This window comes from Salvelinus alpinus, chromosome 21 (assembly GCF_045679555.1).
Source record: "Salvelinus alpinus chromosome 21, SLU_Salpinus.1, whole genome shotgun sequence".
Classification (NCBI taxonomy): domain Eukaryota; kingdom Metazoa; phylum Chordata; class Actinopteri; order Salmoniformes; family Salmonidae; genus Salvelinus; species Salvelinus alpinus.
In genome coordinates, this window is record NC_092106.1 from 29,981,085 (window position 1) to 30,000,434 (window position 19,350).

The 19,350-nt window shown below is 47.6% G+C and overlaps 1 long non-coding RNA gene across 1 annotated transcript; it reads left to right on the forward strand.

Moving 5' to 3' along the window:
- Positions 1–254: 254 nt before the first annotated feature.
- Positions 255–3,837, forward strand: LOC139548633 (uncharacterized). Its single transcript, XR_011669736.1, has 2 exons — positions 255–2,869; positions 3,063–3,837. It is a non-coding gene; the product is annotated as an uncharacterized lncRNA (long non-coding RNA).
- Positions 3,838–19,350: the final 15,513 nt, after the last annotated feature.

Here is a 19,350-nt window from a genome sequence, read left to right on the forward strand (position 1 = left end):
GGGGAGCTACGGCACCACTCTGGGGGAGCTACGGCACCACTCTGGGGGAGCTACGGCACCACTCTGGGGGAGCTACGGCACCACTCTGGGGGAGCTACGCACCACTCTGGGGGAGCTACGCACCACTCTGGGGGAGCTACGGCACCACTCTGGGGGAGCTACGCACCACTCTGGGGGAGCTACGCATCATTCTGGGGGAGCTACGGCACCACTCTGGGGGAGCTACGCACCACTCTGGGGGAGCTACGCACCACTCTGGGGGAGCTACGCACCACTCTGGGGGAGCTACGCTCCACTCTGGGGGCGCTACGGCACCACTCTGGGGGAGCTACGCACCACTCTGGGGGAGCTTCGGCACAACATGCATCTTCCAGGGTGTCTCCCAACCAATCACAACCAACTTGATCCTGTCACATGAGCTAATGATCAGCATGACAATGCCCACTTCTTTCATAACCAATCTATCCCTGTCAGCGGAACTCCCCTACATCCTCCTCTCCTTCCTGTTGGCCTTCTGCTCAGCCATGGTAAACGTCATCATGTTTGGCGCCATCACGCTGACTCTGCTGTTCAAGGCTGTGGTATTGGGAGTGTCCTCCGCCTGGCCACTAATTTGTCTCCGGTATTCTAGAACTCCTCATCCTCCTTTTCGCCGTGTACGGCAGAGCCGCCATGCTGGTGAAAGGCCTGGCACAGTGCTACATCCTGAAAGAGTTTGGCACCCCCCTATTTAACGTGCTCTTACTGGGGACCAATCAAATCCCTTTGGCCAGTGCTCAGAGCCTTTGACAAGAGAAGAAGAAGAACACGAAGTAAACCCCAGGCGCTCAGTTTTTTTTTTGCGACACCGTGTCTCCTTTCATCCTGCTGTTCTACATCTTCGGCTATGTCACTTGTCCCTGGGGGCCGTGCGGGTGTCCCTCCTCTCTGCTCCTCAGCTCCTCTCCAGCTACTAAGCTCACCTGCGCCATGACAGCTACCTGGCCACCTAGTCTGGACTGCACGCCACCTACTGGCTGACCAAGGCATGGGAGGAGTTTGTGTTGACGCCCGTAATCGTGTCGGTGCCGGAGGGAGAGGTAACTGCTGGGAGACATTCGATGGTTGGTGAATGGTTCTTCGTGACCGCGGTGCTGCTCCTCCTAGTGGTGAGTCAGAGTAACAACACCCTGGAAGTTGCCCACAATGCATTGTTCCTGCTGCTGTCCGTGTCCACGGTCCCCCAGATCCCCCTCCAGGGGTACTACATGTTCTTCGGGGTGTCCTGCTCCCTGTTTGCCGCCGCCTCACTTTACGGGACGTTCTGCCGCCTCATCAACTCCATTTCTGAGAAGATTCTGATCCCCATGGGTCCTCAGCTCGTCTCCTCTTACCGCCTCCGCTCTGTCCTGTGATGCTGATGTTCCCCGGGGAAACTCCAGGGGGCGCTGTCATCATCACCACCAACCATTCAGATCACTGACACTCTATTCTACCTGACCAATGGGTCGGTAGCTCTCTCGGCGCACCACTCGGCCTTGTCCAGTCAGCGGTTGGTGTTACTGCGGCTGAGTGTTCCGTGGGTGCTGGTGTTGGGAACAGTGGTACAGGGGTTGGTCAGCAGACTGCAGGTCAGGGGAGGACAGAGGTTTGGGTCCGTCATCCCATCCTTCATCCCTTCTTGTCTGGGCTACATGGGCATGGTATCGCTTCGCAGGTACACGGTTGACTAGTGCTGCCTCCTAAATGACACCCAATTCCCTATATAGGGCTCTCGTCAAATGTAGTGAACTATATAGGGAATAGGGTACCATTTTTGGATGTACCCTGAAAGATTAGAATACTTTATTATCCATTAGGTTTACACAAAATGAAAATGTATCTTTGGCACTGACATGCACACACATTTCACACATTGACAGATCCTAACAGGAAGAATGTGCCTTTAAGTTTAGCCTAAATCATATAATAATGTCAAAAGGAGATTTGCAGCAAAATGAGTCAGTGTTGCTGTTGTTGTTGTCGTCTCCATGCTCTGTGACCTGTTTAGTAACCAGTACTCTCTTGTCTATTTTAAGGCCTCATGCTATAGATCTCTCCAGCAGGGTCCTTAGGGTTCACAGCTGGAGTCATCACTTTTCTGGTCATGAACCAGAAAACTCCCCCAGAGTGGTGCCGTAGCTCCCCCAGAGTGGTGCCGTAGCTCCCCCAGAGTGGTGCCGTAGCTCCCCAGAGTGGTGGTCATTTCCTCATGCTCATGAAATGACCAAAATCTACCTCTTCACCTGCTTCAACAGATAAAAAGAGTGAAAACTGAGGTTGTGTTTGGCACCCTACTCCTTATACCCTTATAGGCCTTGGTAAAAACGAATGCTTCACCATATAGTGCAGGGACCATCAACTATATTCAGCCGAGGGTTGATTACAAATCATTTGTAGATTGCAAATTGACCGCAGGAAGCCCAAACAGATATAACATTTGACTAAAACATAGTAATTTCTATACGATCACATATATCTCTCTATTATGTGAGGGAATACTTTGGAACCGATTTCCAAAATTAAAATCACTTGGAGCTGATTTGCTAGTGTTTTTCCGGTCTTTTATGTCCAACAAATTATTTTGATCAGAACATTTTAGGGGCCAAATTAAATCGCCTGTGGGCCGCCATTGGGGAAGCCTGATATAGGACATAGGGGGCCATTAAAGACGCAGTATATTCATCCTGTATTCCTAACTTTCTGCATGTCTCCACTCCACCTCTCCATCTCTCCACCCTCCCAGCTGTGTATGGGAACCTGGTCCTCTTCTCTCTGACCACGGTCATGGAGGTGGTCCTGGTCTGTTTCCTCCTGTCCACCCTCCAACAGCTCCCCTACCAGTTTAAGAGTAAGGAACCAGTTTCTCACCTCATTCCATTTACAAGGCTCTTACAGCACTTGTCTCAGACCTCACAGTATCTCTGCCACAGTGACCATGTACGCTTTCTGTTCAAAACATTGCATCATATACACAATGTTTTGATACCTAGATGTCAGTTAAATGTTACTGTTCTAACATTGCTCTGGCGTTCTTCCTGCAGTTGCCATGCTAGCTGTCTTCTCTATCATCTGTGTGTATGGAGCCCTGGTATCGCTGGTCAACTGTACCTTCTCTCAGAGACTGCTGCCCCGCCACTTGTGAGAACAATACACTCCTTTTCCATTTCTATTCCGTTGCATTCGGTTCTGTTCCATTCCGAGTCACCGGACACCTGTGTGATGTCACCGGTCCGCTCTTCATCACCTCTGCCAATCCCAAGATCAACCCTACCTGGATGCCTGATAAGCGGAAACAAGAGGAGGGTGTTCCTGGAGCAGCTGGGAAAGGCACTTGTAACCCCACATATTCAAAGAAGGGAGCACCTCCCCCGCACAGCAGCCTCTGCCGCGCTTGTGAAAGCTGTTCATGGGGCTGAATCTTGTCCTGATCCACCTGAGGCTGCAGCTGCGGCAGGCACGTGGAGGAGATGCCAATTCTGCACCCCAAAAAAGGACTGTAAAACAAATACTATGTGCTGCACATGTGAGACATACATCTGCAAAGTCCATGCACACACACTTGCATACTGTCCTACATGTGCTAATTAGAGTTGATTGATTCATGTTCTTCACGTTTTTGTTTTGTATCTATTATCTTATTTTATTCATTGTTGTTGTTTATACACCTTGTGGGAGGGGGAAATGGTTTAAAAAATGGGAGAAGACTAGTATTTTGTAGTTGAATTCCTCATTGTACAGTATATAAGAATACATCACTATGTTGCCAAAAAAGTTCAAGACTTATTGTTTCCCTTCAATAAAATGCATTCAAAACTACTTTCTGCACATTTCTGCTACTTTGTTAGGCTATACAAGTGCTATCTCTTGCTAAAGAATGTATGTTTACACCTATGCAGTACCTTTAGCAATAATAATAATAAACCTCTACTTTAGTAAAGAAAACAATTATGACAGGTGTGTTGTAATAAAATGAGTGGTGTCCACTGATTAAATGCAGTCTTTATGCATTGTAAAGAGAGAGAACCCAGATATTCACAAAGTTTGTGATGAATGACAGGTTGTTTCTTCATGCAAAATGGATATGGGGTTTAAAATTCAACTAAGCTGCTTTATTTTAGGAGTTTAGTGAAGGCGCGTCATTTTTTACCCTTAGGACAAGGGCAGTATACAGAATGTTAAGACTACACAAGGGTTAATACATTTGGAACAATGTCTTAAAACCTGTTTTCGCTTTGTCATTATGGGGTATTGTGTGTACTGTCCTTGTTTAAATCAATTCCACATTAAAACTCAACTATACTTAAATCTCCAGTTTTGATCTGTTTTCAATACCGTAACCAATATTTATCATGTCTTAATAGTGAATGAACAAGTCTCAATAATCAGCCTAAAATAAGTTGTATCCACCACAAGACCCATCATCTGAAGAGATATAAACCACATTAATAAATAGAACATTATTAAAGGATCTCCATGTATAAAACTATGTCAGAACTATGGAGTAGGGTCTAGTTTTAGAGGATGCTGTACATGCTGCTTCATACAACCTGCCTAGTTGGTCAACTGGAAACAAATTCTCATTTGCAATTACTTCTGGACAAGAGGAAGCACAGCTAAGATAATTGAAACCATCACATTCAAAATGGTCTCCAATAGAAATGGGTCATTCCAGTAGAGATCTGAGGTGAATTTTGAAATTGGTTTACAAAAACATTAGTATATACACGTATAAATTCAAATAAATTGTAAGGGAAAATAATGTAAATCGTGTCATTTCAATTTTGGAGATAAACTGTTTGGAATGTGTATAGCTCCCATATCAATCCATGCATTAATTTCGAGGTACATGTAGGCTGTAGAACGTCACGATAATTCTATTCCATAATAATCAATAAATAATAATTAATTTACATCCATCACCACTCAGAATGATCTCCAACGAAGTTGGGACATTCCAATGGATCTCTGAGCTGGGGTTCTAGTAGCCTCTAGCCAGGACCTAACCGCCCTCCTTAAGCTTCCTACCAAGTCACGCCACCCAAAAGCTAGCTATTCGGCAGCTCAAGTAGGGTCACTTCAGGCTGAGGAGTGAGTTTCACACATGCCCTTCTGCTACACAAGCACTTCAAAAGAACTCTGACATGCCAAAAGCTCTGAGGTGGGATTCTGAGGTGTGGCTGTACTGTCCTGTCTACATGAGTCACCCAGTCGACACAAAACACAAAACAAAACAGGATACTTACTCTTAGAATACTTGAGTGTTCTGGGGAAAACTGGGAATTCTATATATACTAACAGTCTCTCTCTCTCTGTTTTCATAAGAAGCGTATTGGGTTGCAGGGTTTTGATTTACAGGGTTTTTTATAGCAGTATGACACCACAGTCAGGGTCAGGGTGGGGCATTGGAGCATGAACGCGGACACACACACTGTTCAACTGTCCAACAAAGGCTACTGTTTACCCTCCAAATGGAGAGGTGTGTTGAACTAAGCAGTGTAACTTGACCCTATGGGAGCCCCTAGATATTATATTATTAATGTAGTATGACCTTTGGTCAGGTGGGTTTTTTTTGCAAAGAATTCCAGTTGCCTAAAACTGATATATCTGGTTCCTCCCCATTGTTTAAGTGAAAGACAGACAATTTATGCCATTTATTGCAGTCGGGCAAGTTGAGCCTGCTACCTGTGTATGATGTGTACATTGACTAGTGAAAGTCTACACAACTATTGCACAGGTTCTTCATGATGATACCATTACCAAGAACCTCTTTCACCCCTCAGAACCTCTCCCACCCCTTTCTGACCCCTCAGAACCTCTCCCACCCCTCTCTCAACGCCAGAGGAGGCTGGTGGGAGGAGCTGTAAGAGGATGGTGTAACGGTTTCTCTCCTCCTCTTCGCCTGAAGAGGAGGTGTAGGGATCGGACCAAAACGCAGCGTTGTATGCAGACATAATGAATTTATTAAAGACAAGACGAAAACACGAAGAACACTAGAATAGATTACAAAACAACAAAACGACGTAGACAGACCTGAACATGAGAACTTAAAATAAAACACGAAGAACGCACGAACAGGAACAGACTAACCAAACGAACTGTCACGGCTTTCTTCCTGGGGTGAAGGAGAGGACCAAAATGCAGCGTAGCCAGTGCTCAACATGTTTAATTAAAGAACAAGTGAACACTACAAACAACATACAAAATAACAAATGTGAAAACCGAGACAGACCTATCTGGTGCAGAACACAAACACAGAGACAGGAAACAACCACCCACAAAATCCCAACACAAAACAAGCCTCCTATATATGATTCTCAATCAGGGACAACGATTACCAGCTGCCTCTGAGAACCATATTAGGCTGGACACAGAAACAGACAAACTAGACACACAACATAGAATTCCCACCCAGCTCACGTCCTGACCAACACTAAACAAGCAAAACACATAATAACTCTGGTCAGGACGTTACAGTACCCCCCTCCTGAGGTGCAGACTCCGAACGCACCCCTACAACTCAAGAGGAGGGTCTGGGTGGGCATCTGTCCGTGGTGGCGGCTCCGGCGCAGGACGAGGACACCACTCCACCACTGTCTTTGTCCCCCTCCTTAGCGTCCTTTGAGTGGCGACCCTCGCCCACGACCTTGGCCTAAGAATCCTCCCCAAGGCCCCCACATGATTTAGGAGGTAGCTCAGGACAGAGGGGTAGCTCAGGACAGAGAGGTAGCTCAGGACAGAGAGGTAGCTCAGGACAGAGAGGTAGCTCAGGACAGAGAGGCAGCTCTGGACTAATGGCAGCTCATGACTGTAGGGCAGCTCATGACTGTAGGGCAGCTCATGACTGTAGGGCAGCTCATGACTGTAGGGCAGCTCATGACTGGAGGGCAGCTCATGACTGGAGGGCAGCTCATGACTGGAGGGCAGCTCATGACTGGAGGGCAGCTCATGACTGTAGGGCAGCTCATGCAGCTCCTGACTGACGGACGGCTCTAGCGGCTCCTGACTGACGGACGGCTCTAATGGCTCGGGACAGACGGGCGGCTCTGAAGGCTCGTGGCAGACGGATGGCTCAGATGGCGCTGGGCAGACGGATGGCTCAGATGGCGCTGGGCAGACGGATGGCTCAGATGGCGCTGGGCAGACGGATGGCTCAGATGGCGCTGGGCAGACGGATGGCTCAGACGGCGCTGGGCAGACGGATGGCTCAGACGGCGCTGGGCAGACGGATGGCTCAGACGGCGCTGGGCAGACGGATGGCTCAGACGGCGCTGGGCAAACGAGCAGTGCAGGCGGCGTTGGGCAGACGGCCGACTCTGACCTGCTGAGGCGCACAGTAGGCCTGGTGCCGGAACTGGTGGTACCGGACTGGAGACACGCACCTTAAGGCTAGTGCGGGGAGCAGGAACAGGGCACACTGGTTTCTCAAAGCGCACTATAGGCCTGGTGCGTGGTGCCGGAACTGGTGGTACCGGACTGAGGGCACGCACCTCAGGGCGAGTGCGGGGAGAAGGAACAGTGCGTACAGGGCTCTGGAGACGCACAGGAGGCTTGATGCGTGGTGCCGGAACTGGAGGTACTGGGCTGGGGCCACGCACCATAAGGCGAGTGCGGGGTGCTGGAACTGGAGGTACTGGGCTGGGGCGGGAAGGTGGCGCCGGATATACCGGACCGTGCAGGCGTACTGGCTCCCTTGAGCACTGAGCCTGCCCAACCTTACCTGGTTGAATGCTCCCCGTAGCCCGTCCAGTGCGGGGAGGTGGAATAACCCGCACTGGGCTGTGTAGGCGAACCGAGGACACCATTCGTAAGGCTGGTGCCATGTACACCGGCCCGAGGAGGCGTACTGGAGGCCAGATATGTTGAGCCGGCTTCATGGCACTTGGCTCAATGCTCATTCTAGCCCGCCCAGTGCGGGGAGGTGGAATAACCCGCACCGGGCTATGCACACGTACAGGAGACACCGTGCGCTCTTCCGCATAACACGGTGTCTGCCCGTACTCCCGCTCTCCACGGTAAGCATGGGAAGTGGGCGCAGGTTTCCTACCTGCCCTCGCCACACTACCCTTTAGCCCCCCCCAAGAAATTTTTGGGTGAGCCTCTCGGGTTTCCAGCCGCTCTGCCTTGCAAGCGCCTCATAATGCCGCCTCTCCGCTTTTGATGCCTCCAGCTCCGCTTTGGGGCGGCGACACTCCTCTGGCTCTGTCCAGGGTCCTTCTCCGTCTAGAATCTCCTCCCATGTCCATTCCGCCTTGTACCACTGCTGCTGTTGCTGCTGCCCGTTTCCACGCTGCTTGGTCCGGGTTTGGTGGGTGGTTCTGTCACGGCTTTCTTCCTGGGGTGAAGGAGAGGACCAAAATGCAGCGTAGCCAGTGCTCAACATGTTTAATTAAAGAACAAGTGAACACTACAAACAACATACAAAATAACAAATGTGAAAACCGAGACAGACCTATCTGGTGCAGAACACAAACACAGAGACAGGAAACAACCACCCACAAAATCCCAACACAAAACAAGCCTCCTATATATGATTCTCAATCAGGGACAACGATTACCAGCTGCCTCTGAGAACCATATTAGGCTGGACACAGAAACAGACAAACTAGACACACAACATAGAATTCCCACCCAGCTCACGTCCTGACCAACACTAAACAAGCAAAACACATAATAACTCTGGTCAGGACGTTACAGTACCCCCCTCCTGAGGTGCAGACTCCGAACGCACCCCTACAACTCAAGAGGAGGGTCTGGGTGGGCATCTGTCCGTGGTGGCGGCTCCGGCGCAGGACGAGGACACCACTCCACCACTGTCTTTGTCCCCCTCCTTAGCGTCCTTTGAGTGGCGACCCTCGCCCACGACCTTGGCCTAAGAATCCTCCCCAAGGCCCCCACATGATTTAGGAGGTAGCTCAGGACAGAGGGGTAGCTCAGGACAGAGAGGTAGCTCAGGACAGAGAGGTAGCTCAGGACAGAGAGGTAGCTCAGGACAGAGAGGCAGCTCTGGACTAATGGCAGCTCATGACTGTAGGGCAGCTCATGACTGTAGGGCAGCTCATGACTGTAGGGCAGCTCATGACTGTAGGGCAGCTCATGACTGGAGGGCAGCTCATGACTGGAGGGCAGCTCATGACTGGAGGGCAGCTCATGACTGGAGGGCAGCTCATGACTGTAGGGCAGCTCATGCAGCTCCTGACTGACGGACGGCTCTAGCGGCTCCTGACTGACGGACGGCTCTAATGGCTCGGGACAGACGGGCGGCTCTGAAGGCTCGTGGCAGACGGATGGCTCAGATGGCGCTGGGCAGACGGATGGCTCAGATGGCGCTGGGCAGACGGATGGCTCAGATGGCGCTGGGCAGACGGATGGCTCAGACGGCGCTGGGCAGACGGATGGCTCAGACGGCGCTGGGCAGACGGATGGCTCAGACGGCGCTGGGCAGACGGATGGCTCAGACGGCGCTGGGCAGACGAGCAGTGCAGGCGGCGTTGGGCAGACGGCCGACTCTGACCTGCTGAGGCGCACAGTAGGCCTGGTGCGTGGTGCCGGAACTGGTGGTACCGGACTGGAGACACGCACCTTAAGGCTAGTGCGGGGAGCAGGAACAGGGCACACTGGTTTCTCAAAGCGCACTATAGGCCTGGTGCGTGGTGCCGGAACTGGTGGTACCGGACTGAGGGCACGCACCTCAGGGCGAGTGCGGGGAGAAGGAACAGTGCGTACAGGGCTCTGGAGACGCACAGGAGGCTTGATGCGTGGTGCCGGAACTGGAGGTACTGGGCTGGGGCCACGCACCATAAGGCGAGTGCGGGGTGCTGGAACTGGAGGTACTGGGCTGGGGCGGGAAGGTGGCGCCGGATATACCGGACCGTGCAGGCGTACTGGCTCCCTTGAGCACTGAGCCTGCCCAACCTTACCTGGTTGAATGCTCCCCGTAGCCCGTCCAGTGCGGGGAGGTGGAATAACCCGCACTGGGCTGTGTAGGCGAACCGAGGACACCATTCGTAAGGCTGGTGCCATGTACACCGGCCCGAGGAGGCGTACTGGAGGCCAGATATGTTGAGCCGGCTTCATGGCACTTGGCTCAATGCTCATTCTAGCCCGCCCAGTGCGGGGAGGTGGAATAACCCGCACCGGGCTATGCACACGTACAGGAGACACCGTGCGCTCTTCCGCATAACACGGTGTCTGCCCGTACTCCCGCTCTCCACGGTAAGCATGGGAAGTGGGCGCAGGTTTCCTACCTGCCCTCGCCACACTACCCTTTAGCCCCCCCCAAGAAATTTTTGGGTGAGCCTCTCGGGTTTCCAGCCGCTCTGCCTTGCAAGCGCCTCATAATGCCGCCTCTCCGCTTTTGATGCCTCCAGCTCCGCTTTGGGGCGGCGACACTCCTCTGGCTCTGTCCAGGGTCCTTCTCCGTCTAGAATCTCCTCCCATGTCCATTCCGCCTTGTACCACTGCTGCTGTTGCTGCTGCCCGTTTCCACGCTGCTTGGTCCGGGTTTGGTGGGTGGTTCTGTCACGGCTTTCTTCCTGGGGTGAAGGAGAGGACCAAAATGCAGCGTAGCCAGTGCTCAACATGTTTAATTAAAGAACAAGTGAACACTACAAACAACATACAAAATAACAAATGTGAAAACCGAGACAGACCTATCTGGTGCAGAACACAAACACAGAGACAGGAAACAACCACCCACAAAATCCCAACACAAAACAAGCCTCCTATATATGATTCTCAATCAGGGACAACGATTACCAGCTGCCTCTGAGAACCATATTAGGCTGGACACAGAAACAGACAAACTAGACACACAACATAGAATTCCCACCCAGCTCACGTCCTGACCAACACTAAACAAGCAAAACACATAATAACTCTGGTCAGGACGTTACACGAACGAAAACGAAACAGTCCCGTGTGGTGCGACAGACACAGACACAGGAACAATCACCCACAAACAAACAGTGAGAACAGCCTACCTTAATATGGTTCTCAATCAGAGGAAACGTCAAACACCTGCCCCTAATTGAGTACCATATCAGGCAACACATTTAACCCAACATAGAAACACATAACATAGAATGCCCACCCCAACTCACGCCCTGACCAACTAAACACATACAAAAACAAGGAAAACAGGTCAGGAACGTGACAGATGGGCTCATTGTAATGGCTGGAATAGAATGAACTGATCATTTTCAAACACATCAAACATGAAAACCACGTTTGACTCCATTCCATTTATTGCATTCCAGCCATTACAATGAGCCCGTCCTCATATAGCTTGCACAGGTTCTTGCACAGGTTCTACATGATGATATCATTGCCAAGAACCTCTTTCACCCCTCAGAACATCTCTCACCCTTTTCTGACCCCTCAGAACCTCTCTTACCCCTTTCTGACCCCTCAGAACCTCTCTCAACCCTTTCTGACCCCTCAGAACCTCTCTCACCCCTTTCTGACCCCTCAGAACATCTCTCACCCCTTTCTGACCCCTCAGAACCTCTCTCACCCCTTTCTGACCCCTCAGAACCTCTCTCACCCCTTTCTGACCCCTCAGAACCTCTCTCACCCCTTTCTGACCCCTCAGAACATCTCTCACCCCTTTCTGACCCCTCAGAACATCTCTCACCCCTTTCTGACCCCTCAGAACTGCTCTCACCCCTTTCTGACCCCTCGGAACATCTCTCACCCCTTTCTGACTCCTCAGAACATCTCTCACCCCTTTCTGACCCCTCAGAACATCTCTCACCCCTTTCTGACCCCTCGGAACATCTCTCACCCCTTTCTGACCCCTCAGAACATCTCTCACCCCTTTCTGACCCCTCAGAACATCTCTCACCCCTTTCTGACCCCTCAGAACCTCTCTCACCCCTTTCTGACAGATATATTTTGGCATTAATACGTCTCACATATCAGTTTGCAAACAATATTTATTTTTATTTTTGATAAAGCCGCATACAAACATGGTCTCTTTTTTGCTTTCTTGACTAAGGCAGCTCTGCAATGCAGGTATTTCAGCCTAGCTCAGTACTTTCTGTGGTGATGGGGCAGCCAGTGGAAAATATGGAGCGTAAGGGTTGATTATAGATAAAACGTATCGGTGCTCATCGACCATTGGACGTAAACATTAAACAACAAGTCAGCACTCATTGATGAATTGCGATTGCCAAGGCACCACTGCAGCCCTGAGTTCGATCCTAGACTGTGTCACAGCCTGCTGTGAGCGGGAGACCCATGAGGCAGAGTACAATTGGCCCAGCGTCTTCCGGATTAGCGGAGGGTTTGGCAGGCCGGGAGGTCCTTGTCCTTGCCTTGTGGCGGGCCAGGCAACTGCAAGCTGACTTCAGTCGACAGTGTTTCCTCCTTGGTGCAGCTAGCTTCCGGGTTAAGCGAGCAGTGTCAAGATGCAGTGCGGGTTTGGCTCTCGACCTTCCCCGAGTCCGTAGGGGAGTTGCAGCGATGAGACAAGATCGTAACTACCAACTGGATATCACGAAAAAGGGGATAACGCCATGGGCCAGAAAAGTTTGAGTACATTGGCCATGCGGTCAATCCAGCATGACTTCTGCCGCGGTCAATACAACTGTAAACTCGGAACTGAGAAATGTCAGACTTCAGTGAGTTCAAGACAACTGGAAACTCGGATAAAACTAGCTCCGTCTGGGAAAATATGGAAATTAATTTTGAACGGTCATCCAACTCGGAATTCCAAGTCGTGATTTCGGGCTCTTTCTAGAGCCCACAAGAAGGACCGCCACTCCACCTTTCTGTTCAAGTGAGTACAGCACAACAAGGTGAATCCAAAAATGTATTGTATGCTGCTGCATAAATGATGTAATATGCCAGGGAGATATGTCAAATGTAGCTAAGAAAGTAATACTAATTGTGTGTTGTGTAATAAGTTGTTAGTAGCCCATGTGCCTCACCCTAAAAATGTGGTCCCTTTCCCACTCATAATTTAGCCTACTGATGGATGTACTTCCTTGTCAAATTAATGACTGATACAGTTACCAGCATCACTCTTCATCAGTCTTCACTGGTATCATTCTTCTTCACTATCCTGAGCATCAACAATGCTTATCAAAATTAGGTTTTACTTGACAATAACATCATATGAGTCTCTACCACTCCTCATAACCTCTATCAACCCTCAGAGCTTCTCTCACCCCTTTTTCACCTCCAGTGGTGTAAAGTATGTAAGGAAACATACCTTTAAGTACTACTTAAGTCGTTTTTTGGGGTATCTGTACTTGACTTTACTATTTATATTTTTGACAACTTTTACATTTACTCCACTACATTCCTAAAGTAAATCATGTACTTTTTACTCCTTACATTTTCCCTGACACACAAAAGTACTCGTTACATTTTGAATGCTTAGCAGGACAGGAAAATTGTCTAATTCAAGCACTTATCAAGGGAACATCCCTGGTCATTCCTACTGCCTCTCATCTGGCAGACTCACTAAACACAAATGTTTCGTTCATAAATTATGTCTGAGTGTTGAACTGTGCCCCTGGCTATCCGTAAATAAATAAAAACAAGACATTTGTGTCATCTGGTTTGCTTAATATAAGACATTTTAAATGATTTATACTTTTACTTTTGATACTTAAGTACATTTAAAACCAAATACTTTTTGTATTTTACTGGGTGACTTTCACTTTCACTTGAGTAATTTTCTTTTAAGGTATCTTTACTTTTACTCAAGTAGTAGAATTGGGTACTTTGTCCACCACTGCTCACTTCTCAGATGGAGACTCCTTAACGGAGGCTGTGAAGGAATGGTCAGAAGTTAACCCATTGGGCAGGTGATTTTTTGAAAAGAATTCCAGTAGCCTAAAACTGATATATCTAGTTCTTCCCCATTGTTTAAGTGAAAGACAGACAATTTATGCCATTTATTGCAGTTGGGCAAGTTGAGCCTGCTACATGTGTACATTGCCTAGTGAAAGTCTACACAACTATTGCACAGGTTCTTCATGATGATACCATTACCAAGAACCTCTTTCACCCCTCATAACCTCTCCCACCCCTTTCTGACCCCTCAGAACCTCTCTCACCCCTCTCTCAACGCCAGAGGAGGCTGGTGGGAGGAGCTGTAAGAGGATGGGCTCATTGTAATGGCTGGAATAGAATAAATGGAGCATTTTCAAACACATCAAGCATGAAAACCACGTTTGACTCCATTCCATTTATTGCAGCCATTATAATGAGCCCGTCCTCATAAAGCTCCTCCCACCAGCCTCCTCTGCTTACCCCTCAGATGGAGACATATTCCACTTTAAAGGAGGCAGTGAGAATGAACAGTTGATTGGGGGAAATGTCCATGGTTAGGGCCAACAAATAACTCCTGTTTGACCAGTCTTTAAACAGCTATAACGTGATTAACTGGTACAGTTTCTGGAATTAGGTGAAGAGGTAATAACACAGTCTCATGATGTATGTGATGGCATTTCTCTTCACAGGTACCAGTCTTTTTCACATCAAGATTAGCCTCCTTATCAACATGTTTTAGGTAAGTGAGGAACATAAAATAAGATAAAAGCAGTAAGGAAAGTGAAGGTACAAAGAAGAGGATCAAATCAAAAATCCAATCAAATTTATATAAAGCCCTTTTTACATCAGCAGATATCACAAAGTGCTTATGCAGAAACCCAGCCTAAAACCCCGAACATCAAGCAATGCAGATGTAGAAGTATGGTGGCTAGGAAAAACTCCCTAGAAAGGCAGGAACCTAGGAAGAAACCTAGAGAGGAACCAGGCTCTTCGGGGTGGCCAGTCTTCTTCGGGCTGTGTCGGGTGGAGATTATAAAATATTCTATGTTCGTCAAAAGAGATGAGAAGGTTGATCTGGGGAAATACCCAACAGGCATAACAAAGGATGGATGTACTTCCTTGTAAGATGAATGACAGACACAGTTACTGACATCATATTTCACTAGTATTTTTAAATATAACCAGGCAAGACAGTTAAGAACAAATTATTATTTACAATGACTGCCTACAAGGTAACAGTGGGTTATCTGCCTCTTTCAGGGACAGAACGACAGATTTTTATCTTGGGGATTCGATCCAGCAACCTTTCGGTTACTTGGCACAACGCTCTAACCACCAGGCTACCTGCCACCTCTCGTGTCATTCTTCTTCACCCATCCTGGGCATCAAGAATGGTCATCAAACTGATTTATGTAGGTTTTACTTGATGATGCCATCCTATGAGCCTCTTTCACCCCTCAGAGCCTCTCTCACCCCTCTCTCACCTCTCAGATGGAGATTCCTTAACGAAGGCTGTGAAGGAATGCTCAGAGATTGCCCCATTTGGCAGGTGATTTCTTGCAAAGCACTCCAGTTGTCTAAAACTGATACATCTAGTTCTTCCCCATTGTTTAAGTGAAAGACAGACAATTTATGGCATTTATTGCAGTCGGGCAAGTTGAGCCTGCTACATGTGTATGCTGTGTACATTGCCTAGTGAAAGTCTACACAACTATTGCACAGGTTCTTCATGATGATACCATTACCAATAACCTCTTTCACCCCTCAGAACCTCTCTCACCACTTTCTACCCCCCAGAACATCTCTCACCCCTTTCTGACCCATCAGAACCTCTCTCAATCCTTTTCTGACCCCCCAGAACATCTCTCACCCCTTTCTGACCCCTCAGAACCTCTCTCAACCCTTTTCTGACCCCTCAGAACATCTCTCAACCCTTTTCTGACCCCTCAGAACCTCTCTCAACCCTTTTCTGACCCCTCAGAACATCTCTCAACCCTTTCTGACCCATCAGAACCTCTCTCAACCCTTTCTGACCCATCAGAACCTCTCTCAATCCTTTCTGACCCCTCAGAACCTCTCTCAACCCTTTTCTGACCCCTCAGAACCTCTCTCAACCCTTTTCTGACCCCTCAGAACATCTCTCAACCCTTTTCTGACCCCTCAGAACATCTCTCACCCCTTTCTGACCCATCAGAACCTCTCTCAATCCTTTTCTGACCCCTCAGAACATCTCTCACCCCTTTCTGACCCATCAGAACCTCTCTCAATCCTTTTCTGACCCCTCAGAACATCTCTCAACCCTTTCTGACCCCTCAGAACATCTCTCAACCCTTTTCTGACCCCTCAGAACCTCTCTCAACCCTTTCTGACCCCCCAGAACATCTCTCAACCCTTTCTGACCCCTCAGAACATCTCTCAACCCTTTCTGACCCCTCAGAACCTCTCTCACCCCTCTCTCACCATAGGCTTACAAAGATTTGTAGTTGAACAAGGTGTTGAATATATATATATTTTTTCTACTTGACTTGAAAACTTGTGACTCGACTTGCACTTAGAATGCACGACTTGGACTTGACTCGAGTCTTGACCCTCTCTACTTGGGACTCAACTTGAGACTCTGACCTTGTAACTTGAGACTGACTTGTGACTCGAATAATAGTGACGTGGTTCCACCTCTGCCTCCCTCACCCCTCAGAACCTCTCTCACCCCTCAGAGCCTCTCTCACCCCTCTCTCACCCCTCTGATGAAGATTCCTTAACAGAGGCTGTGAAGGAATATAAGGACTGAGTAGAGCGGTAAGGAAACATTTAGGAGAGAATGAAAAGTGAATCTGGGGAAATGGCCATGTTCAACAAAGAACTACTCTTGTGTGTGCTTAACCAGTCTTCACACGGGGAGAGTAGAACAGGTAGAGTAAAGCCAACAAAGGACTGTTGTTTAACCAGCCTGAACTGGTACCACAGTTTCATGATGAGTTTATCTGATAGATGTACTTCCTTATAGCATGAGTGATGTCACTGTTACATTCTTCACTGGCATCTATCTTCTTACTCCATTCTGAGCATCTACTACTGCATCTATTTAACGTCACAATAGCCAACCATTCGACATGTTTCCTTGTCATCATTTCGCAGGTACCAATCTCCCTCTCATCACAATTCACCTACTTATCAAATGTTTTATGTACGTTTTACGTGAAGATACTATTCCCGAGAGCCTCTCTCATTGCCAGTAATGTCAATCATGAAAAATGTATTATAGATGCATGAAAATATGACTGCAATTTCCTGGCTTTCCTGCAATTCTTGATAGGCCCATCTCAGTTCACTGCTTCTTTGCCTATCAGTTAGGTAATAACCAGTAAGTCAGTGGCCTGTTTGTTTCTAGATGTAATTTACAGTCAAATGAAATGATTTCAATAAAGCAAATCTAAAACACAGACAATATATGTTCAACTACAGACATTCTGTTCATCTGGAGCCTAATGAACATGTCTGACTATGAAGTCTTTGAGGCGATCAGTTCAGGTCAACACCACAATCAAATACACAAAGGCGTGAGTCACAAGCAATACAATGTAATAAAACACATGATCCAATAGACTCTAGCCCTGTTTAGATGATACCTTGAATCAGGGCCATATATTTTCAAAGTTAGGACATTGAGTCTTCTACATTATTATACATTTACATTACATAACACTACAACATTCTATGACATCCATGTTAGCTCCCCATGAACATTACATGAAAATATGACTGCAATATTTAAACAATGCTACTGTATGTAACTCAATGTTTAGAAGTATAACAATATTCTAAATGCTAAAAGTTGTAGCAACATTCTAAAATATAAACTCAACATGCAACAATTTCAAAGATTTTACTGAGTTAGAGTTCATAAAGGAAATCCGTCAATTGAAATAAATAAATTAGGCCCTAATCTATGGATTTCACTTGTCTGAGAATATAGATATGCCTCTGTTGGTCACAGATACCTTTAAAAAAAGACAGGGGCGTGGTTCTGAAAACCAGTCAGTATCTGGTGTGACCACCATTTGCCTCATGCACATCTCCTTCACATAGAGTTGGTCAGGCTGTGGATTGTGGCCTGTGGAATGTTGTCCCACTCCTCTTAAATGGCTGTGTGATGTTGCTGGATATTGTCGGGAACTGGAACACACTGTCATACATGCTCAATGGGTGACATGTCTGATGAGTATGCAGGCCATGGAAAAACTGGAACATTTTCAGCTTCCAAGAATTGTGTACAGATTCTAGTGACATGGGGCCATGCATTATCATGATGAAACATGAGGTGATGGCGGCAGATGAATGGCACAACAATGGGCCTCAGGATCCCGTCACGGTATCTCTGTGCATTCCAATTGCCATGTATGAAATGCAATTGTGTTTGTTGTCCGTAGTTCATATGGCATTGTGTTGTGTGACAAAACTGCACATTTTAGACTGGCCTTTTATTGTCCCCAGCACAAGGTGCACCGGTGCAAGTATCATGCTGTTTAATCAGCTTCTTGATATGCCACACCTGTCAGGTGGATGGATTATCTTGGCAAAGGACAAATGCTCACTAACAGGGATGTAAACAAATTACTGCAAAAATCTGAGAGAAATAAGCTTTTTGTGCATATGGAACATTACTGGGATTTTTATTTCAGCTCATGAAACATGGGACCAACATTTTACATGTTGTGTTAATATTTTTGTTCAGTGTATATGGCTCCGACTTGAACTGTGTTAAACATGACGACCCTGTTCAGATGGCAGCTGTCTGACGCGCTGTGGAGTCATTTCTTATTGTTATTTCTTATTGGTACAGATCTTGATTTAACCCTGCTTCTCAAAGCAGGAAACTAATCCTACAACAACAGGAAATGTGGATTATTGTGTAGATTATAATTAATGGTAATTTCTATGCGGTGAATCAAGTCTGACAATTTAAAGTGGAAATTAGAAGCCTTTTTATACCTTGAATACAGTACAAGATAGCATTTCCTGCTGTGCCTGAAATGTACTGCAACAAAAGGGTAATCAAATTAAGATCCTACATCTGTACAGTACATACACATGTACAAAATGCCCTCTAATTACCTACATGCACTGACAATAGCTTGTGGTGGTGATCCATTCCAAAAGGTGAATAGGTTCCAAGAGGTGTTATTAAGACGGTGCCATCACTGTTCAACATCGCTGCCATCACCCCCTTGCACAAGAAACCATTCCTTGATCAAGAACTCTCAAACGACAGCCTATTTCTAACCTCCCTTTTCTATATTAGTCCTGGAGAACATACTAGCAACTCAGCTTCAGTCACACCTCAGTGCTAACCATCTTTATGAAGCTCTCCAGTCTGGCTTTAGGCCCATGCACAGTACTGAGATAGCCCTGGTGAAGGTTGTAAATGACCTGCTCATTGCTGCAGATACAGGATCCCCCACCATCTTGATTTTTCTCGACCTCAGTGCTGCTTTTAACACAGTAAATCACACCATTCTACTCCAGCACCTCAGAGAGCACACAGAATTC